Source organism: Rhea americana, unplaced genomic scaffold (assembly GCF_003343005.1).
Source record: "Rhea americana isolate MKP2758 unplaced genomic scaffold, rheAme1 scaffold_89, whole genome shotgun sequence".
NCBI lineage: Eukaryota > Metazoa > Chordata > Aves > Rheiformes > Rheidae > Rhea > Rhea americana.
In genome coordinates, this window is record NW_028187077.1 from 2,795,236 (window position 1) to 2,816,211 (window position 20,976).

The 20,976-nt window shown below is 38.7% G+C and overlaps 2 protein-coding genes across 3 annotated transcripts in view; one reads left to right on the forward strand and one right to left on the reverse strand.

The window, feature by feature from the left end:
- The window catches only part of SYNPO2 (synaptopodin 2), a 96,063-nt gene that overhangs the window by 43,876 nt on the left and 31,211 nt on the right, over nucleotides 1–20,976 (reverse strand). The gene's annotated exons all lie outside the window — the stretch shown is intronic.
- The window catches only part of SEC24D (SEC24 homolog D, COPII component), a 137,824-nt gene that overhangs the window by 16,197 nt on the left and 100,651 nt on the right, over nucleotides 1–20,976 (forward strand). Inside the window, exon 3 of the mRNA XM_085323919.1 lies at nucleotides 8,170–8,278. The gene's annotated coding sequence lies outside the window, so the exon portion shown is untranslated. The remainder of the gene's footprint in view (nucleotides 1–8,169; nucleotides 8,279–20,976) is intronic.

Here is a 20,976-nt window from a genome sequence, read left to right on the forward strand (position 1 = left end):
TTTTTAATCTTTTCCTGTTTCCACAGAATTGAGATGGAAGGAGGAAAAAATGGCCATATATTTCCTATCTGTGTAATTGAGAAATACATGATAGAAGTTTACTTATAGTCACTTCTGTTAAGTCTGTACCACATCATACAGTACTGCATGATGCATGAACTAGTGCAGAACTAGAAGTGGGATAACTCTATGAGGAAGATGCTGAACAGGCATGCTGGAACCCTGCCACCCGCCAGCAACTGCCATCCTTTAGGAAGAGGAGTTGTGGTGCCTTGGAGGCAAATGAAGGGAGGGGGAGAGCAAGAAGTAGCAACTGAGGGTAGATTGCTGGAGGTAGGAAAAATGGCTCCACTGCTAAARTATATTCATATGGCTTTAACTATAAATGGGAACAAAGGGAGTATATACTGTTAAGGGGTTTAGAAATGAGCTGGTTTGAATTTCTTAGGCAAAATCTATGGTGCCAAGATAAGTGATAGAAAAAGTATCAACATGATTACAAGTTTGCTTGACAAAGTTAATCTTGGGGAGATGTGCCTCTAGATGTGCAAATGCGCCTCTATTGAGATCTCTCCTATTAATTACATATTAATTACAAATTCCTGAATTCTTTGAATTGCCATAGTAGTTGTTCCATTAATTTAGTCAGGGCTGGTACCAGAATACATAATTACTTGTGTGTATCCTTTTAAAACATTGGCACAAGACTAGGTTCCCTCATGCCCTCCAAGCCTCTGTCACTTAGCACCATGTTCTGACTTAATCAGCATCAGCTATACAGAGGCCTATTCAGATCTTTCAAAACTTTTGAATGTAATTAAAAAAAAGAGAGAAAACTCTGACTGCTTTTGCAGTGATTAAAGAGATCTTCCTGTGCAAAACATGCTGATGTTGGTACTGACTGTTTTTCAGTAATTAGCTACATGTGACAGTGTGGAGCTGCGGTTCCAAACTTGAAGCAGTATTTATGCAACAGGCTGGACTTTTTTTGTATTTTTGCTGTGATGAGTAACAACATCAGGCAGCAATGGAGTGGGTTACTGCTGGTTGAGGCCTAGGGCTTCAACACGAAGTTAGTAAGCATGCTTACTGATTCCATATGTCACTAGTGGAGACTAGGTTGGTGGGAGGAAGAATTATGTGGATTCAAGCTGTGCTATTTTGGTTCATAGCTTAAAGCTATGAAATCAGTTAGGATAAACTTTGCTCTGGCTATTTCTCTGTTGTAGGTGGAATGGGTCAGCCTTCTGCATTGATTATGGGCTCCTAAACCAAAGCTACAATTGACAGTAATACAGATAACTGAGATCAGTGCTGAGAAACCAGATTGTCTCTGGTTAAGACAGAGTCGGTGCCAGTGAGGGCTGGTTTGTTTGGAGCCCTTCTGATATAAGGGCAAACGGAGTGTTTCAGTCCCCAATTACTGCTTTGTACTCACTCCTGTGATTTCAGGCAAAGGAAAAAGAGCAAAGCAGTTCACACAGAGCAAACATGCATTCAGTCATTGTGAAATGGGTCTTAAGGTCTTAGTAGTCTAGGCAAAGCAAGGGCTACTCTCCGAGCTTCAGTGAGGTTTGGAACTGTCTGGAGGTTTGTCTCAGGAGAACTGAGGCTGGCTTGTRAGTTTCAGCTGTAGTCAGTTTTTCTGAATCTCAAATATATAAACTAAACTACGTAATCTAGGAAAAACTGATTGCTGATAGTAAGTTTATAAATAAGGTTTGAGACAAATTTGCAAGTCCCAACTGTGCCTGGCTATAGAGCACACAAAGCCATTAGGCTGGGTTTGATAATTCATGGTCTTCTGCTAGAAAAAATGTTCTGGCTGACCTTTGGCACAGACCTAAGAATATGCATTATGCCAGGAACATCCTTGGGAGCCTCAGACCACTTTCTGCATCTTCCTTATTGTAGTCAAGGTGGTAAGGAAAGAAGTTGCATAGTCTGAATGGCTTAGTGCTTTGATGTGCTTCAGACTGATCCATACTGACCCGGCTGCTAAGCTATAGCTGAGCAGCACCTAGAGCCTGGAATGCCTTGCTGTCTTGCTTGGTTTTTCTGATCAACATATAGATTAAAATACTATTGGGGAAGGGAGAAGTTGACATCCAGATGGTGTAAGGGCAAATTGAGCTTAAACTGGAGCCGTCAGTCATGCTAATATGCCTGCCTAGGTGGGGTTGATACTTCTGTCAGCCCTATTTACTCATTTGTTTTTACAAACACTACTGTAGAAATAATCTGTTCTTCTTTCACTTACATTTTAGAGCTGTTCAGTCTCAGCCCACAGTTGCACAGTGAGGAGACAGCTGGGCCAGTCACTGAACATATTGCTTGTATGTGCAATAGTAGTGCTGGACGATCTTGCTGGACGATCTTAAAGTTTGGATATTGGGAGAGGTGAGGAGAACAGGCGGAGAAAGGGGGGAGGGTGGATGGGTTCTCATTACAAATCCAGATAAGACACAGCACATTTGATCCTTAGTGCAAAACTAGTCTGGTGATAGTTAAATCCTTATTCAGTCTAAGTCTATTCCCAGAAATGGTATTGTTTATGACAATCCCCTAACATTATGTCATGCGTTTGCAAATATACAAGCATGGCATATGATCATCTGCCCAAAAGGAATGGCAAAGGCAGCATGAAAAAACAAATGTGTTCTTATAGGTTTCTGTTTCACTGGAGTCTTTAGCTATCACTGTCAATGTTGTCAAGGTTATACTGAAATGTGTGCCCAGTGATATATTTCTTGCTGCTTGCCTCACTGGCTAGGCAGCAATTCAGTCAACACCAGAAGGATTGTGAAGAGGTAGCAGGTTCTGCCTCGCTTCCAGTGAAGAAAGCAGTAGCTCAGTGTTTGTAAGTGCCTTCCGTTCATACAGTGCAGAGCACAACTACACCAGATCTCAAATTCCAGGCTAGGGGGGCTTTGGGGACTTCATTTGTACAGATGACTCGCAGTATTCAAAGAAGCACGATAACATAAGCAGCTGGTAAATGCAACATCTAGATAACGTGCTTTAAACAATTATAATACTATGCATAAATACAGTGGTGAATGCCTGCTCTTAGAAGGAAAACACAAAGCTCCAAGTCACTGGAGAAGTGTGGATCAAACACTTAATTCCAGCTCAGCTGAGAGCTTTAGTACATGGATTGATTTCCAGCTGCCATTTTTTGTGGTCATCTTTAGCTGGACTATTTGATTAAATAAACACTGTTACAGACTGCATAAAATAGTCCTCTGAGAAAGCTGGTAGCTTTATTTGCCAGGCTTTCACATTAAACTTCATGATGATGTTCTCTTTTGAGCTGTTCTTCTCACTTTTCAAAGTAATTCAGACTCGAGCTTTTCTACTATCCCCAAAAATTGTCTACTAGCAAATTTCAGTATTTCCTATCTCACTGTTTTACCCAAGTTTCACTATTTGTTGGTATTTCTTTACTTCTCCGATTGTTTATATCTTAGCCAAATATTTTTTCCATTAAATACTCTAGTGGCTCTAGCCATGCACCAGTATTTACAATAAAACTTTCCAGGACTCGCTCTACAAAAAACAAAAACAACAGCAACAGAAACATTGCAAATCTCGTTATCAGTCTTCTAATTTACTTAGCATCTCTCTCAATTAGGGTGTGATGTTATCAAAAAACCTTTCAAAACTAAAGTCAGTATCAGGCCTAATAGTCTTGGTACTTAGAACAGAGAGCTCTGAAAAACAGGGTGAATATTACATGGACACTGATGTATAGGTCCACGTAGCTGACCTGCAGTGTCATCTGCCTGCTGTACTGGACAGCTCCTTTTTTGTGACTCATCAGGGGATTTGGGCATTCCTCAGCCTTGCGTCTCCCTGATAGCTCAAATAAAGCTGGCGAGAAAAACAGCAGTGGTGCCCTGGAGGGTGGAAGATTACTCTGTGTGCATGCCTGCCGGGAGAGGTCAGTGCCCTGCTTCTGCTTTGCTCTCCCAGCAGAGGAGACAAGGTTTCTGTGCTTGTGCTGGAGGCTTCTAATGAAGGAGGAAACAGCAGATGGGGATCCTAAAAAGATATTTCTGAAGTCTCCATGGAATGAGGATACAGAGCTATTCTTACTGTGGGCTTTACCATTTGCCTGATAACATCACTGAGCAAGTTATTTAGACTTGTGGTTTTGATTAAACTATTAAAGCCCAAGCCTGACATGGAGACTTCTGAGTCTAAGCCTGAAAAGAATTAAGACTCAGATAATGTTCAGAATTTACTTGTGTTTAATCTGAGGAAGTTTTAAAAAGATCATAGCTGAACTGATCTAAATCCTCCTTCAACTGATAAAAACTTCTGAACTGAAAAATCTTCCTGCAAGTACACAAAATAATCATAATATAAATAGAGGTAAGCATGTCTGTAGTGCCTATTGAAGAGATTCACTTTGAAAGCCCCTCAGTCAACTGTGAAATCTTTCTTGTGCAGGAGATCCTTGAACCCATGGAATGTGTCTATGTTCCATAGCACTGACATGGAGACTGGTATTAATGAGCTGTTTTTCCGTTTTTAAATAAGATCCTATGTAAGCCTATATATCAGAATCTCACTCTGGGACCAGCCAGACTAAAAATGCAGTATCTTGAAAGTAGGTCATGAAACTTACAGTGGAACTGAGGACCAAAAGATCCTGCCTTTGCAAGGTAAACCAGAATCAAGCCATTTTCTTAGGATTTTAAGGTCAGTACTCAGTTGTAGTTGTAAATTTAGGAATAACAGTGCTTTCATTTCATGTTAAATATGCTACCAGGGAGGTAGCATTTCCTGTTAAATGTGCTACAATAATGGAGGAATAACATCTTTTAATATGGCAAATGTGTTCAGTTGTAGTGAGAGAGCATTGAGGAAATACTMTTTTTTTGGACTGTAACTGTGGAAGCTAACTCAGACTTTTAACTCCCATGCCTGTAGGCCCCCTGCAGCTATTGTCTTAGCTTAATCATGTCCAAGGCAAGCCTGACGGAGGTGCTGAGCTCTGTTTAATGTTCGTGGGTTTAGTTCTCTGAGGAATTGGACCTATTTGTAGCCTCCAATTCAGGCATGCTGGCAGAGCTTTTTTTTTTTCTTTCTTTCTTTTTTTTTTTCCCCTGTGTCAGACTTCAGTAAGTGTGGGTAGTAAGCGTCTTTGAAAACTGGGCCAAGATGTTTTGGTTCCCTTTCCTTTCTGTGTATTCTGAAGTGGAATGTGTGTGAGAGAATTGAAAAAACTGCTACGTTGGTGTGCCAGGTTTGGTTTTGTATGTTCTTCTGTCCTCAGTGCAAGTGCTGGGTTTAAGGGTGTCTTGCACAATTGGGCTGACAGTTGTGTACTAGGGTGGGAGAAAGGAAAGGATATTACTTTTGCAGAGCTGTAAATCCAGCACCTTTTGCCAGTGCTGCTTTTTTCTTTTTCTATTGCTTGTTTCTAAGAAGCTGTTACTGCAATAGCACTGGCTTCAAACACACTCTCACTTACTCAAAGTTCATGACAGGACAGGTCATGCATTTTGTACATTTGTGAGACACTTCTAATGGAATTAGAGTGTACTTTCCAAAAACTTCAGTTTGAAATGCAACAGTTTCCATGTTGCCAGGCACTTCAATGTCAGAGACTTCTATTTTTAGACAGAGATTCTACTCAAAGAGCTATATAAGGCTATGCTGGGGAGATCATTACTTGTGGATTTTTTTTTTCAGTAATAACAAATGAGAATGCTTGTTACTCAGGAGAACAAAGACCTGATTCTTCTGTGTAAAACTGGGAAACACAAAGATGATCTGATTCCAGTCGATGTTTTTTCAGGGGAAAGGAAACTGAGATCAGAACTAAGGACCTAATATTTGGTTTTGAATATTCCTCTGATTTCTATCTTAAGCTCTTGAAACAGTTGCTTTAGTCATTTAAATACATGACAGAAAGCTCTGTCAAAATTGATGATGCAACACAGAAGGGATGGTTCCAAGTACAGTCTGCCAGCAAAAGACAACTTGCTGGGGAAAAAACAACAAGTTACCTTCATATCTAAAGCAATCAAAGTAGTCAAGCTAAGAATAGCAGTCACAGTTAATGGCAGAAGAAAGCTGCAGCATCTGAAATGCAGGCTTTTTAGCCTGGTTCACTGCAGAACTTCTCTGAGACCTGTTGTTCCCTCACATGGAATCATCCAGCAAATGCATAATTTTGTAATATTAATCCCTAAATTTCTATAAATAGACAAGACAAGAAAAAGGTATGAACATAATTGATTGAAACTGTGTTCTCAATTAACTTTCTTGGTGTTATTTCTACTTCTGTTTTAAGAAGGCTCTTTGGATTTCAGGGAATAATTTGTCTGTAAAAAGAGGGAGCCTTGCAGGTTTGGTAGGCCTCTTTCAGAGGCAGCCCAGGTAACRGAACCAATTCTGGTCTTAACTTGCCTTGGTTTTATTCCTTAGGTTGTATCATAACTAGTGAGACAACAGAAAAACAGTTTGGCTTATGAAGAGCAAGACTCTGAACTAGGGATGAAAAAACATAGCAATTGGAAGTGGTGTCTATGTTGCAGTAACGAGAGAGAGAGCAGTTGTGTGGCATGCAGAAGACAGGGCTAGGTGGTAGCAAAACAGAAGTGTATGCGGCAATTGCTGAGTAGTCTGAACTAGGGAAATTCCTTCATCCACCCAATACACTGAGCCATGAGCAGCAGGAGGAGCAACACTGTCTGCTGCTTTGGCATTTGCTATTCAGAAGAAACACAATTATTGATACCGAAGTGTGTTTTTAGAGCCCTTAATATACACTCACTTTTAATAGTAACTGAAGACTGATATGCATCAGAAGCAGTTGAAGTATATTGGGAGCTACTACTTTGGCCAAACTACTGTGCATACAGGTATCTGCAGTCTTGCTGGTGAAATCAGCTTTATATAGTAACTATATTGCTTTTGAATATCGGGCAGGAACARAATAATTGGATGGCACTACTTATATTTGGTCTAAATATAGGGGCTACACCTAATAGAAATAAATTAGAAAGAGATCAGTTAGGTAAAGAGAAGGTAAATTTTAGCAAGTCTTCACATTTTTAAATAAAGCAACACTGCCCCTTAGTGGCAGAGTTCTAAGCCACTCCAGAAAGTCGTGCATGTAAACTTAAGTGCTTTTTTAGTGCAAATATACTACAACAGTATAGTATTACCTTATCACCAGAGCATCTAGGAGCTATTGACGTGAGCTAGATAATTCCCAGATTATTACAGTAATTGTAAAGTATTAATCTTGTTTAATCTAAGGAGTCTGGTCATAACTGCAGTATGGTTCTGTTGAAGTCCTATTGCAATGTCATGTTCATTCCTGCAGTGGCTTAGCAAACTAATGCCTCATCCCTCCCAGTCCATCTAGAAGTGCCTACCTCTGCTTTAAGCTGAAACTTTCTTCTCCCTCTTTCCTCTGAAGTGCCTCTATATCTTTCCATGCCTCACTGAGAAAGCACCCGAAGAATCTTTCCATTGCAATTCCTTCTTCCTTCCTAAATGTCATACGTACTGTTGGCTTCTCTGTGGCAAAGACATGTTCCTAATTTGATATACTTCCCAGCTGTCTCAGACAGGAATCCCAAGCTCCCTCTCCCCAGTTCCTGAACAGTTTCCTCCTGGATCTAAACAAATCTCTACACAGTCTCCATAATGAGCAGTTGGTTAAGCATGTAAAGATTAATTTAGACTTCTGTGAACTATGCATTCAGATTGTAGTGAATGTAGTACTTTTTATTAATTAAAAATAGCCATTTTTTGTTACTGAAGATACTTGTTAAAGTGTGTATCTGGTCAGATGTCTTAATGTGTAGCTATTGTATACATACACGTTCTGCATTTGCTTTGTCTTCATTTTATCTGTTGTGCAGAGGAGGATTAGAACCAATGACTGCTAATAAATTTCCACTTGATGGATGCTATTATTAACTGTAACAGTATTGCATAGTGTTTCCATTTGTAAAATGTAAATACAAATGTAGTAATATCATACAGATAGATGCCTCTTCCAAAGTAGTAATAAAGGACTATGAGCTAACTTATTTGGGCCAGAGAAAGGGAAGTCTTAAATGAATCTTAAGTTCTCTTCTTGTTTGCTTTACAGCAAGGTATATGCAATTTATCACTCAAAAGCTTTTTTTTTCTACCTAGGCTGAGTATCATGGGGAGAGAGTTGAAGTAGAGCTGAAAATCAAGGAGTCAAGTAACTTAATACTTCAGACCTGAACTTTCAGTCATTATTGATTGATCTTCTAAAATGGTGAGTGCAAGCCTTGCAGAATACTTATTTGATCATTCAAATGGGGCTTATCTTTCAATTTTATTTGCAAATGCTTATTTGATYTTTTTTAACAGCAAAGCATGACTGAATACCATTGGAGACTGCAAATTTTTTCTTCACTTATTCTGATGGTTGTTTTTCATGTGCCTCTGTGTAATCCTGTTTTCAGTGYGTGATGTTCTCCAGTCAGGCAGACATAACATACTATGAAAATTAAAAGGAAATAAGTATTTAAAAGATATAATGAGGAAAGTGGAAACTTAAGCTACTGCTTTTTAAGACTCTGGAAACAGTATCTTACTGAAATGCTGTTGTAGGATACAAATAAGATTAAGCACTGTAAACAAATACCGTCAATCTGTAAGTCATGACTGTACAATGACTTCATCAGCCCTCCTCTGAATAGCTGATGATGGAAGCAGCAGCATAGAATACATGCAGTTACAGAAAACAGTGTATCTTTTTATGGAAACTTGAATTTAACTAAATTTTTTTTGAAAAGCTACTAATTGATAAAATTGTTTATAAACATATTAATCTTGGAGTCCTTTTCAGTAGCTGTTCTAGAAACACATTTGTGATAGTATTTATGAGAGTCCAAAACAAGTGAAACAAACTAGATAATAGGAATAAGACTGAAGGAAAATGTTAAAGCATTATATTTTCTCTTGGAGAACTTCCAAGTTTGGAAAAAGTGACTGCCCAGGCAATGCTTGAGATTTCTCCCTCCCTCACCCTCCCCAGTAAGAGAATAGAATAGTAGGAGTAATGTAATGTAGTCAGATGAGCATTTTAAAAGAAGTTGATATATCATCTTCAATAGAAGTTGTGCACATCCTGTTGCTCAAGAAAGCAAAGTTCAAAACTTCTCACARTCTTTCTGAATTAACTAGCTCCCATTTCAAGAAAGGCTACTCAGTTTTTACGATGTCTACTTTGTAAGCATGTTATTCAGGCTCCTTATATTTGTTAGTCTCTCTAAGATCAGACTTTGTCAGATTCCTCTTCCTTTCTCTCTATGTTTAGCCATGTAAATACTATATGTTTGCATAAGGTATCACAACTTATTTCTATGAAGAGATGATTTTTATTCTGAAAATTGCRTTAGAAACCATTCAAGTGTGTCAGCAGAAATGGCTGGATACTGTTTTGCACAGTCCTTGGGGTAGGGAGTTTTGTACGTGTATCTTTGAGAGCACCATGGTAGTAATAGATGCATGTAGGTGATTAGGGCCACTGTGTATGATACAGATACATACTGTGTATATATACTGGTACACACTTTTAAGTCATTGATGTGTATATTGATTTCAGTGTTAAAGGTCTGGTGGCGCAAACCCAGATGTAAAAGGGGTGAAATGCTGTAACTGAAGGGGGAGCAATACGTGGTCTTGACTGGGCTCTCTTTTAGTTCCTACAGCAAAACAGGAAGTAGTTGAAATAGCTGATAACGATGTTGAGCGTGTCTGAAACCATCATTCACTGGCCTCATGTACAGCTGAGGCACAAAGTAATGTCTGGGTGGAAAAAGCCAAGCATTTTTTCAAAACARTAAAAAACAGTATTTGGAGAGCAATGAACTACTAATAACTACCTAGCAGGGAATGCAGTGTTTGATATGGATGAGTAAGGAGGGCTTTCCAAATACAATTTGCATGTGGCTGTTCAAGCAAACTGGCTGCATCGAAGAAGGCATGTAATTATAAGATACAATATTTGCTTAAAGTGACATCAATCATTAAAAAAAAAAAAAAAGCACAAAAAACAGCCTTCAGTGCTAAGCACTTACTGAGGATTTTTTTGGCTAGTGCTAGCTGCATCTCTTCATTGATTTCTCTTGACAAGTTACTATAATTTAAAGCTGTAGTGTGACACTATTTGTACATTAAGCACAGTGAGAAGCACTCAATAGGCTATTAAGTTGGGATTTAGATTTTAGCAATATGAAATTATGCTGTAGTATGACTTCGTCACTGCACTGTCTTGGGTGGAGTGGGGAGAGAAGCATACTTGCTGTTTTCACCTTGCTATTTTCCCTGTTACTGTAATTATACTTCTCAGTAACATTTCATTATCCCATTACATTCTAAATACATCAAAAGTATTTAGATACCAAAGGAATCACTCAGGTCTAGGCTGTATTGAAAACTCCCTTTATACTAAGCACAGTTCAAAAGTAACTTAAACACTTAAAGTCTGGACCTATGTATCATGCTTATCACTGCCAGAAAACCTGAGTACCTCTTTGAACAAGCTAGGTCAGGTATTAAAAACAGGATGGTGGAGTTCAGTATTAACAATCAATCTCAAGTTATATTCACCTAAACAAGGTGAGACATTGCATTTTAGTGAGTTTTAAAGACTTTGTCCAGACCAGGTCTGAGAGAGACCCAAAATTTCACCTTCAAATGTGATTTTGACATTACATCTAGGTATCATCATGTCTAACTTCAGGTATCTGTCATGTTGATGTCAACATCTAAGTAGTTGTCTAATATCTATGTTGTCAAAGACTAAATCTTACCTATCCTTAAGTAAACACCCATACATCTTCAAATCACTGTAATAGCTAGACCTTCATTTATGTAAGGTTTGAATGCAGGGTGAGATTTTAAACACTTGGATGTTCAGAAATCCTTAAGTCTCAGCCTCTTGACTTTTATTGACATTTTGACTCCTCTATTGTTTGCATGCACACAAAAAGGTTGCATCGTTTATATACAGCAGCATAATTTAAACCTCTTTAACTGGCTGAAAGGTAGAGCTCGGAAGGTTGTTATTAGCAGTGTGGAGTCTAGTTGGAGGCCTGTGGCTAGTGGAGTTCCCCAGGGCTCAGGACTGGGTCCCATCCTGTTCAACTTCATCAGTGGCCTGGACAAAGGGACAGAGTGCCTCCTCAGCAAGTTGGCTGATGATGCCAAGCTGGGAGGAGTGGCTGACACACCTGAGGGCTGTGCTGCCATTCAGAGAGACCTGGACAGGCTGGAGAGCTGGGCAGAGAGGAACCTCCTGAGGCTCAACAAGGGCAAGTGCAGGGTCCTGCACCTAGGGAGAAATAACCATAGGCACCAGTACAAGCTGGGGGCTGACCTGCTGGAGAGCAGCTCTGCAGAGAAGGACCTGGGAGTGCTGGTGGATGACAAGTTGACCATGAGCCAGCAATGTGCCCTTGTGGCCAGGAAGGCCGAATCGTATCTTGGGGTGCATTAGGAAAACTGTTGCCAGCAGGTGGAGGGAGGTGATCCTGCCCCTCTACTCAGCCCTGGGGAGGCCTCATCTCAAGTGCTGTGTCCAGTTCTGGGCTCCCCACTACAAGRGAGACATGGAGCTGCTGGAGAGAGTCCAGCGTAGGGTTGCAAAGATGATCACAGGACTGGAGCACTTGCCCTGTGAGGAACAGCTGCGAGAGCTGGGCCTCTTCAGCCTGGGGAAGAGAAGACTGAGGAGGGATCTGATCAATGTGTGTAAGTGCCTGAAGGGAGGGTGTCAAGGGGACAGGGACAAACTCTTTTCAGTTGTCCCATGTGACAGGACAAAAGGCAACAGGCAGAAACTGAAGCACAGGAAGTTCCGCCTGACCGTGAGGGGGAATTTCTTCCCTGTGAGAGTGACGGAGCCCTGGCACAGGTTGCCCAGAGAGGTTGTGGAATCTCCTTCTCTGGAGATCTTCAAGGCCCACCTGGATGCAACCCTGTCTAACGTGCTGTAGGTGACCCTGCTTGAGCAGGGAGGTTGGACTAGATGCTCTCCAGAGGTCCCTTCCAACCTGAACCATTCTGTGATTCTTTCTTTAATGAAACAATACCAAAGACTTGCACTCTAATTCCCTGTTGTTTCAACAGAATATTGATGGTACAAAGTCTTAATTCTCCTTAAGAAGCAGGTGAGATCTGTTTTCTTAAGGGGCTTCCATGTCAGCTGGCTTGTTAACAGCAGCTAAATTGTTCCCTCAGTGGCTATTCCCAGAGCAAGATGTTCGGTATTCTTTGCTCTCTCTAATGCAGCAGAGGGCAGTGAATCAACTACATAGGAAAATAAAACTTCATAGAAAGGCAGTTGTTTTTTCCTTAAAATAATGTTTCCTAGTCATTCGTAGTCAGAAATATCCCATGTAGGGCTCACAGGAAATAAATTAAATCTAAGTATATAGAATACTAATTGTAGTGGATTTTTTCAATTTTTATATATATGTATGTATRTATTTTTTAACTTACTAGGCCCAATACAACCACTGTTAGATTGGCTATCTCTATTTTAAAGATAGTATTACTTGCGTACCAAAGTTCTGTTTGTTATCCTGCGTACATATTTTAAAATCATCCTATGAGTTTTTAGTAGTTGTCTTGATAATTTGCAAAAGGGGAGAGGAATATGTCAATGACAAAAACAAAGGCAGATGAGGTCAAAATTAAAACCTAAGGAAATTAAATTGGTACTGTAGACAGAAAAGAAAATCTGCAGCTGGAGTTCTGGGTGACATTTTTTGTAGTTTGCCATATCTGAATACTTTTTACAGAGATGAAATATGAACATTACAAGATGTTTGGTTGGTGGAGAGGTTTTGAAAGAAAAGAAAAAATCTTGAGACTCCTCGTGAAAACGTATTTCTTCCTCCTCATACCCCCAGACTATTGAGTTTAAAAGTCTGTTTTCCTGAGAAGCAGTATCTTTATGGGACATATTCAAGAAGCTGTGTTAAGAACCATCCTGAAATAAATTCCGAGGGAGGTATATCCTCACTCTAAACACTCTTTATATTTCAGATTAAAATAATTCTTTCTTGTTCAGACAGAACCATTTTTGTATGTCATCATATGATTTTTATGTACCTTAAAAAAAAAAAAAAAAAAAGTATTCAGGACCATAATTCTGACTGAGGTAAATGTTCCTGTGGAGAAGGGCAGGAATTTGTTCTTTTTTTGTTGTTGGGTTTTTTTTATTTTTCTATTTTAGTCCTCACTGAGTTTGTTCTGACACAGCAATTGTTGTGCTGCTCTCTTTTCTCGCACTTTCTTTGATGTAGGGAAATAAGGATTTTTCTGCTAAATCTCATTAGGAAGAAAAAATCATCTTGGAGTTGAAAGTTGGCTACTATCATTAATGATAGGTCTCCTATGAGTTTCTTTATTTCCTTGCATAAAGCATACCACATTTTATTGTGATAAGAATTCTTTAATTAGAAAACTACTAATGTTGAGTTCATAGAAACTTGTGAAGCATTTTTATTAAAAGCCTTTCAAGTAATTAATTATTTGTCTAGATTCACTTTGCAAAGTTAAATCCCCTAAAATCTAGTATTTTTAAAGTAACTTTAAAAAAATAAAATTCCACTTTGAGAGCAGAATAGTATTTCAAACAGTGTGATAGACTTATGTCATGGACCTAGTTCTATGAGTTTTTTCCATTAATTATTTAGTGAGACAATAGTAATCAGATATAAAACTTGCTAATGATAGTCACTAGATGTGACTGCTGGCATTATAGCAGTTTCAAAACGATCTGGCAAATTGAAGATAAATTGAAATGATATAATTCATTAGAGTAATGCAAATTGTTCCACATGAGAAGAAAAAACTATAAAGCGAGAAGAGGAGCATCTTTCTGATACTAGTTCTACTGCAAAGGCTCTGGAGGACTTTTGGTGTGTTCCTAATCCAAATATGTGAAGACTGTGGTTAGAGGGTTGCTCGTTTTTCCTCTTTTTTTCCTTAGGCGAAGAGGGAAACATGATCCTAGGCTGTATTAATAGGACAGCCCAATCTGTAGAACATAGGAGGTAATTATTCATCTTTATTTGGCACTGGGAGTACACTGTCAAGTTCAGAAAGATGTGGGCAAATTGGACAGAGTCCAAAGGAGAGCAGCAAGAGTTAGAAAGCCTGATGTATGAGGAAGTATTGGAGGAATTCAGTGTTACACAGTTTTGGTGGTTTTTGCTGTCTATAGAGATGGGAGGGAGCACATAACCTTTTCACAGCAGAAGACTGGTGTAAAGGAGAGACAGTGCAGTTGTTTCTTCTTGTGCATAGGCTGAAAAGCAACAAGAAATAAACTTTACAGGCAAGAAAATTTAGATTTCTATATGAAATATTTCTACGGACCATATTTAAATGTTCTGGAATCTTTTTCACTGGAAGATTTTGGAAGAGTTTCTTTAAACTTCTGTATCAATGGCCTAAGATTTTAATCCTCTGGGCAAGAAGCTGCTTTTCATGGTTCACAAGTGAATTTTTCTTGTGGCTACAAGTCCTAAATTGTGATGATTGCAACACATCCCAAGTGTTATTAGTGGATATGGCATGGCTTCACAAAGAATCAGTGAAGTGTGCAACTGAAGTGCAAGCAGCCCTGCGTATCTATGATCAACACTAGCAACCATCTAAATCCCTTTATTGAAAGGGGGGAAAAACCAGCCAGGAGGCAAGTTTACAGGAATAGAAAGTTCTGTGCAGAGAAATGTGTCTTGAATTGGACTCTAAATACAGCCTTGTTGCATCTTAGACATTTGTATTGAGAGAAAGAGTGCTTATAACATCCATCCTTGAAAATTACAACCTAAACGCTACCACTTTATCTTTGTATCTGAGATAATAGCATAAAAGAAAATAAATGCATGCCTGTGTAACAATTTTACATAGAGCTCTTCAGACTTTGTAAGGTCCAGAATGATTCCTAGAGAGGAAGGCAGCAGCCAAGGAAGAGTGTATAATGTGTTCTCTACTATTTTGTCACTGCTGGAACCTATGCTCTGCACTAGAGAGGATTCTATAACCATTTTCCGAAGGTAACTACACTGACATTAGCAAATTTGTCAGTGACTATATCATAGTCTAGTTCTTAAAAAGGTAAATGAAAAATAATAAGAAAAAAAATTACAGAACTCCCAGTGTTTGCATCAGAGTCTTTTATCTAGGCTCTGTTGGCAAATTGATTTCAGATCACTTTTGCTATTGGGAATGTAATTACCTTTAAAGCATGGCTAAGATGAGTTAAGTAGAAGAATGATTTAATGAAAAAGTGCTTCATTTCTTTTCTGCCCAATTCATATCTAATACAGAGAATCTGGAATGAGTTTGATCTCAGTCTAATCCTCTGCAAATGTGTGTTTGCCTCAATTTGAGAATATTTCAGCATCTTTGTTGTAGTGGCCCCACACTAAAAGAGCAGATCAAGACTGAAGTATTGAGAACACAAAAAACCTTTGGAAAGGCTCTTGTTGCTACTCTAATGGTGCATCAAGATGCAAGAAGAAATCAATTTCATGGCATGGGTTACTGAAGGTCAGTAATAATTTCATTTAGCACTGCTATTTACTTGATTGATTACTGTGTCTAAACCTTGTTGAAAATCATTGTACAATAACAGCAGCTCTGACTTCCTATGTAGGCTGTTTGGTACGAAAATAACATGAGATTTGTCTAAAAGACTGTTGATGTTTATAGGTGACTCTTATATCTGCATAAACTGTAACTTCAGCTCTGAGCGATAAGTTTTGGTATATTATGTCCCTGCCCCACAAGTATGCACAGATGCATGTGGGCCATGAGATGCTAAGATTCTATCCCTGAGGTTAGTTATAACTACTGTAGAGATTTAAGTTTCTTCTAGCTCTGTCCTGATCATTAATTTCTAGTAGGGAGAGAGGATTGTATTGTTACACGTAAGACAAATTCTTACAAACAATTTTAACATTCAGTGATAGTCTAGCTGGATATTTGTTATTAAAATGTCTTCTCAAAATCCTTTGTAACAAATTAAGGGGAACTTGCRTTATTTAGATGGCTAACACAGTTGGCTTAACTATGTCACTTGTCATTATGAAGACTAGCACTTTCAAAAGTGATATGTAAGTACTGAAACTACTAACACCTGGAGGGAAAAAAACACAACAAAAAAGAAACCACTATAAGTCATAGAATGGAAATTCAGTTTCCTGGCCAGCACTGATGGTGTTTATTTTTGCCTTTCTAGGCACTTTTCCTCTTCTGCTGAGCACGATGGTAGCTTCAGTATTCAGTGATACCATCTTCAGAAGATTCTAGTTGTCTATTACTATTAGAGATCTTAACCTTGCTTGAATTTCTGTGTTCTTCCTTGCCTTATGGGATATTGTAACAAGAGGGAATATGTGGAAGCATGCCGGGTTGTATGGATTACATGGTATTCATAAAGCTCTTGTGCTCAAATTCAGATTCTGAGGAAGATGAAATAATTGACTAAACTCACACTAGGCCTTGCAGCTAGCTATTTCTGACTGTTCCTGTTGATAATCTCTATCAGACTCAATGCTCTTCAACTACATTTTTTTTTTATACCTCTGCTCCACATTTTTCTGTCATTCTCAGAATGCATGATTATCCATGCAAACCTCCTGTCTTTCCCCAGATATCTGTTTTCTGATGGGTTTCTGCTTATGTACAAAATGGCAATTCCTCAGTCATATTTCAGTACCTATTTCTACCCAGCAGCATTGGGGAGAGCCTAATGGCTATTCTTAACCCAATTTCTAGGCAAAATAGTGCAGGCCTGAGTTCTCAGTGCTCCTCTCTTCCCCCACCCTATTGTTCAGCTTGATCTTGGAAAGTTATTCCAGTTCTTGAACACTGGATTTCACGAAAAACTGCTATCTAAATGGAGTGCTTGTACCATGCATAGACATGCAGTTCCTACCGTAGTTATCTATAGGAAGAGCTCCAGATACAATTTTTCACTACAGAGGAGAATTTTAAAGGTATAGGAAAGGGTGCTAGCCTTGTCCTGTATTTCTATTGGAAATATAGAGGATGAGGATAATGGCATCTTGTTCTTTTGGCTGAATATAAGCCTATTCCTACATGCACACACACGTATCCTGCCCTTGCAGAACCTCTGTGTAAGTGTATGTGTAAGTAAATGAGAGCAGTATCATGAAGGCAATCACCCTATCAATGAAGATGAAACAAGTTGGTATTCAGAAACTTCTCCATTCAAAATACAAATGATACTCAATTATAAGTTATCTCCATGTCCAAAGGAAATATGAAAAAGGGAAGCCAATTTTGGCTGTTCTACAGTTACTATGCTTGCAAGAGCTGAGAGGGAATTCTTCACGTTGTAAACTGAAAAATCAGAAAAATCATTCCTCTTCTAGAACAAAGCTTGTTCTTTGAATTTCATTCTTGCCTGCTACCATATTCAAATAGGATGAAGTGAAAAATCTTAAACGTATTAGAAAACTTTCCTGCAATAAATCACAGTAAGAGGCATCTGGTTCTCCATAAACTAAATTATGGAAGAAAACAGAAATAAAATGACATCTTAGAGCAGGGCTATATCTTAGTGTAAACAAATCACTCCCCTATTTCTTTTGGAACTCTGCTATCCCAAGCTAGATATGAGAACAACCAAGATGGTTAAATTTCCCAGTGTGAAACTCCCTTAAAGCAGTCTACTGGGAAAAGTAGGTCTGAAAACCACTGGCCTTGTCTCAGCCTAAGCTATTGGAATTGTGATGAATGAAAAATAGCATCATTCTAATTTTAGTAGAGTTTTAAGCGGAATTGTGAGAACTCAGAGACTAGAACTTACACACTCATAGAGAAATTTTGGGGTTTGCTGTATTAATTTTTTTCCTCAGAGGAAGTATAGATTAGATGAATATTAGTTAGGACATCATTGACACACATCCTGTGACCTCTTCTGCAGATATGAGAATCATCGAAGATGGTCAAAAGCCAATTATGCCATTCTCTTTCTTAGTATGGCCTGAGATAYAGGAGTTGGCGGTGCAGTTCCAGGAAGGACCTTAGCAACCATAATGATTCTAAGCACAGTTTCCTTGCCTGGCATTTGTTCCTCTACAGCAGATTGCACCCACTAAGTAAATGAGACGTCCTGTTCCCTCATCAGATATTTACTTAACAGTGACAGAATATAAAGGGTGAGAAGCTGGGTTTGTCATGCAGAGCTGGAAAGAGCTTGGCTGTAAATAGCATATGCAAAGTAGAAACCCAGGAAAACACACTGCAGGAGGAATACCTTTTCATTTACCCATTTATGTAATGGCAATCATAGTCAGCCATGCATAGGAAAATGCTACTTTACTCAGATTTTTGCTTGTGGAAGCAAGTATTTCCCTTACTTTTTAGTTTAAGCATCTCTAGCTACATTTTGTTGAATCAGCAACGTTTCTTCTGTTGAAAAGTAATGAGTCAACCCTATAACAAAACATTCTTCACTGTTTTTCCTCTGTTTAGCTGAAATGTGCAGGCTTGTTCTGCAGGCATAGAGGTCAGCATTTCCAAAAGCTAAAGGTCAGCCTGAAGTCTCATAGCATATTTACTGTATAAAAGCCAAGCAAGGAATAAGGAGAGCATTATCTTAAAATACCAATATAAAGTCATTTCAATCCCATGTATCTCCTGCACTGTATCTTTACACACACACACACACACACACACACACACACACACACACACACACGCACAAATGTAGAATATGTATATACTTACACAAAGGTTGATATTAATATGAATCCCTTCCTATCATGGGGTCTCTAAACATAACACATTAAATGGGTCATTTTGCCAATTCTTCTTCTCTCCACCACAATAGATGGGATACCACCTATTAGGTGAAMCTGTAGCATCTATGTTAGGTGTTTTAAACAGATTGAATTTTTATTTAATGTTGAAGTTGTTTGTTTTTCCTCAGACTAGGTTTTGCCCTCATTTCTTTTGTGATGTACTCATTAAGTAAATAATTAGATATTATAAAACTCTACAGTGATAGCAGATGGTCTCAGCAGCACTACCTGTCCTGTGTAACTCTGTTGTTAGGGAACACACCAGGATCTCCTGAGCTTCGAGGAGGTGATTTAGCCTGATGATAAAGATGTTATTTGACTTTGTTTTGCTTGATTATGACAGTTTAAAATTACCAGGGAAAACTTCTGACTAAAGCAAGTGTGCATATCCATGTGTGCTTTYTGATGACTACAGTTATTGCAGAAAAGTAAATGCTTCCAACAAATCCGCTTATATCTGGGGTCAGTGTTGATTCTTCCAAAATTGGCTGTAAAAACAGATGCTACTTCCTGTCAGAATTACTCATATTCTGCTGTGAGAGACTGGGACTCACCTTTGCTATACACAATACTCCACARTAAGATGAAAATACTTATGCTACCRATAGAAATATCTCTTCAGTAGGAAAACTGTACTGAGTGCATCTCACTAGTACTTAGACAATATTTAGTGCAGTGGGAAATTCAACAAGAAAAAGTGGGATACCAGGAAACTGTTGTCTAAATATGCTGGGAAAAAAAAAAAAAAAAAGGAATTCCGTTTGTTTAGAAGTCTTGTTCCTCAGGGTTCACTAAAACTAAACAGAAGGAGATGAGCGAATAAATCACATCAAGAAGTGAAGTAAGTTGGGAAACTTAGCAACACTGTGTCCAAAAGACCTCCTTAGCTTGCTAGCATTAGGGTTTGTTTTTGKTTTTTTCCCYTCCACATAAATCAGATATAAACAAGCAGACTTGCAATTTGAGGAAAAACTAGTTATGGTTACAATGGAAACAGAATTCACCCTATATACAGCAATCTTGCATTCAGATTAGAGATGTATAAACTCTTCTTTTCAAACTTCTATGTAAGCTTCCATTTTGATAACTTTCGAAACAAAAACAGCTATAGTTATCATTACTTGTTGCCTGTATTTTCTTATGTAAGTGACTGCCCTTTTGATATTCAGTAGTGTTAGAAATAGCAGTGCTGTAAGTTCCTCTGAAATGATTCTTCTGGATTTTATGTTCAGCAGTGCTCAAAAGTTATTGCTGACAATGCAGAGCCACCCAACGGTTTTCTTAAAGAGCTGGTGAGGCATGTGAGTTGTGAGTTGTGCAGGACAGAGGAGGCTTATGTGGCTTACAACRCCTCACTCATTTGAGTTGGAGAGTGCTCCAGTTGCTGGGACTGGTAACACAGCACCGCAGTTAACACAAGAAAAAGAGAAGAAACCAGCATGCTATAAAGTGTAGAGGAGAGTAAGGTGACCCAGGCTCTGGCCCTGCATTATACAGAAGAAAGRTTGTTCCCACACAGAAAGCAGTAATACCTGTGCAATGAGCTCCTTAGGGCACAGATGGAAAAGAGGGCCAACACATAGATCTAAGAGCAGTTCCTATTATAAATTCCTTTCTAATGCCTAATTAGCTCTTAGAGAAGAAGAGCCTTGCAATTCTGCGTATATGTTCTCCTCTGGACTTCCYAGAGCTTCCTGGGTAAGTCAGTGGTTTCTCCTGGCTGCTCCTACATCCTCTGAACTGTGAGAGACCTTGTGTTAAGAACTTGTGCACATGAATAACAAGCTAGGATAGCAAGTTCTGTGCAACATACAAAATGAAAAACTATGACATTTAGCTGGCCAATTTGGACTTCTCTGGTTATATTTGAAAGTTGTGGGTTACAAAAATGTGTCTACAAGAATATGTAGATGGATTACCCAGTGGACTGGAGTTTGTTAAAACAAGGGATCTGCAGGGAATATAGTTCTTGCATGGGSTCATGCAAGAAGGGGTTATCTTTTCTTAAAGAAGCTGTAAACTGAAAGTAAACTGGAAAAGAAACTGAAGCTATTTTAAGTGGCACACTAATTAAAGGAATATAATTTTTTTGTGGTGTGGAATTCTGTGCATT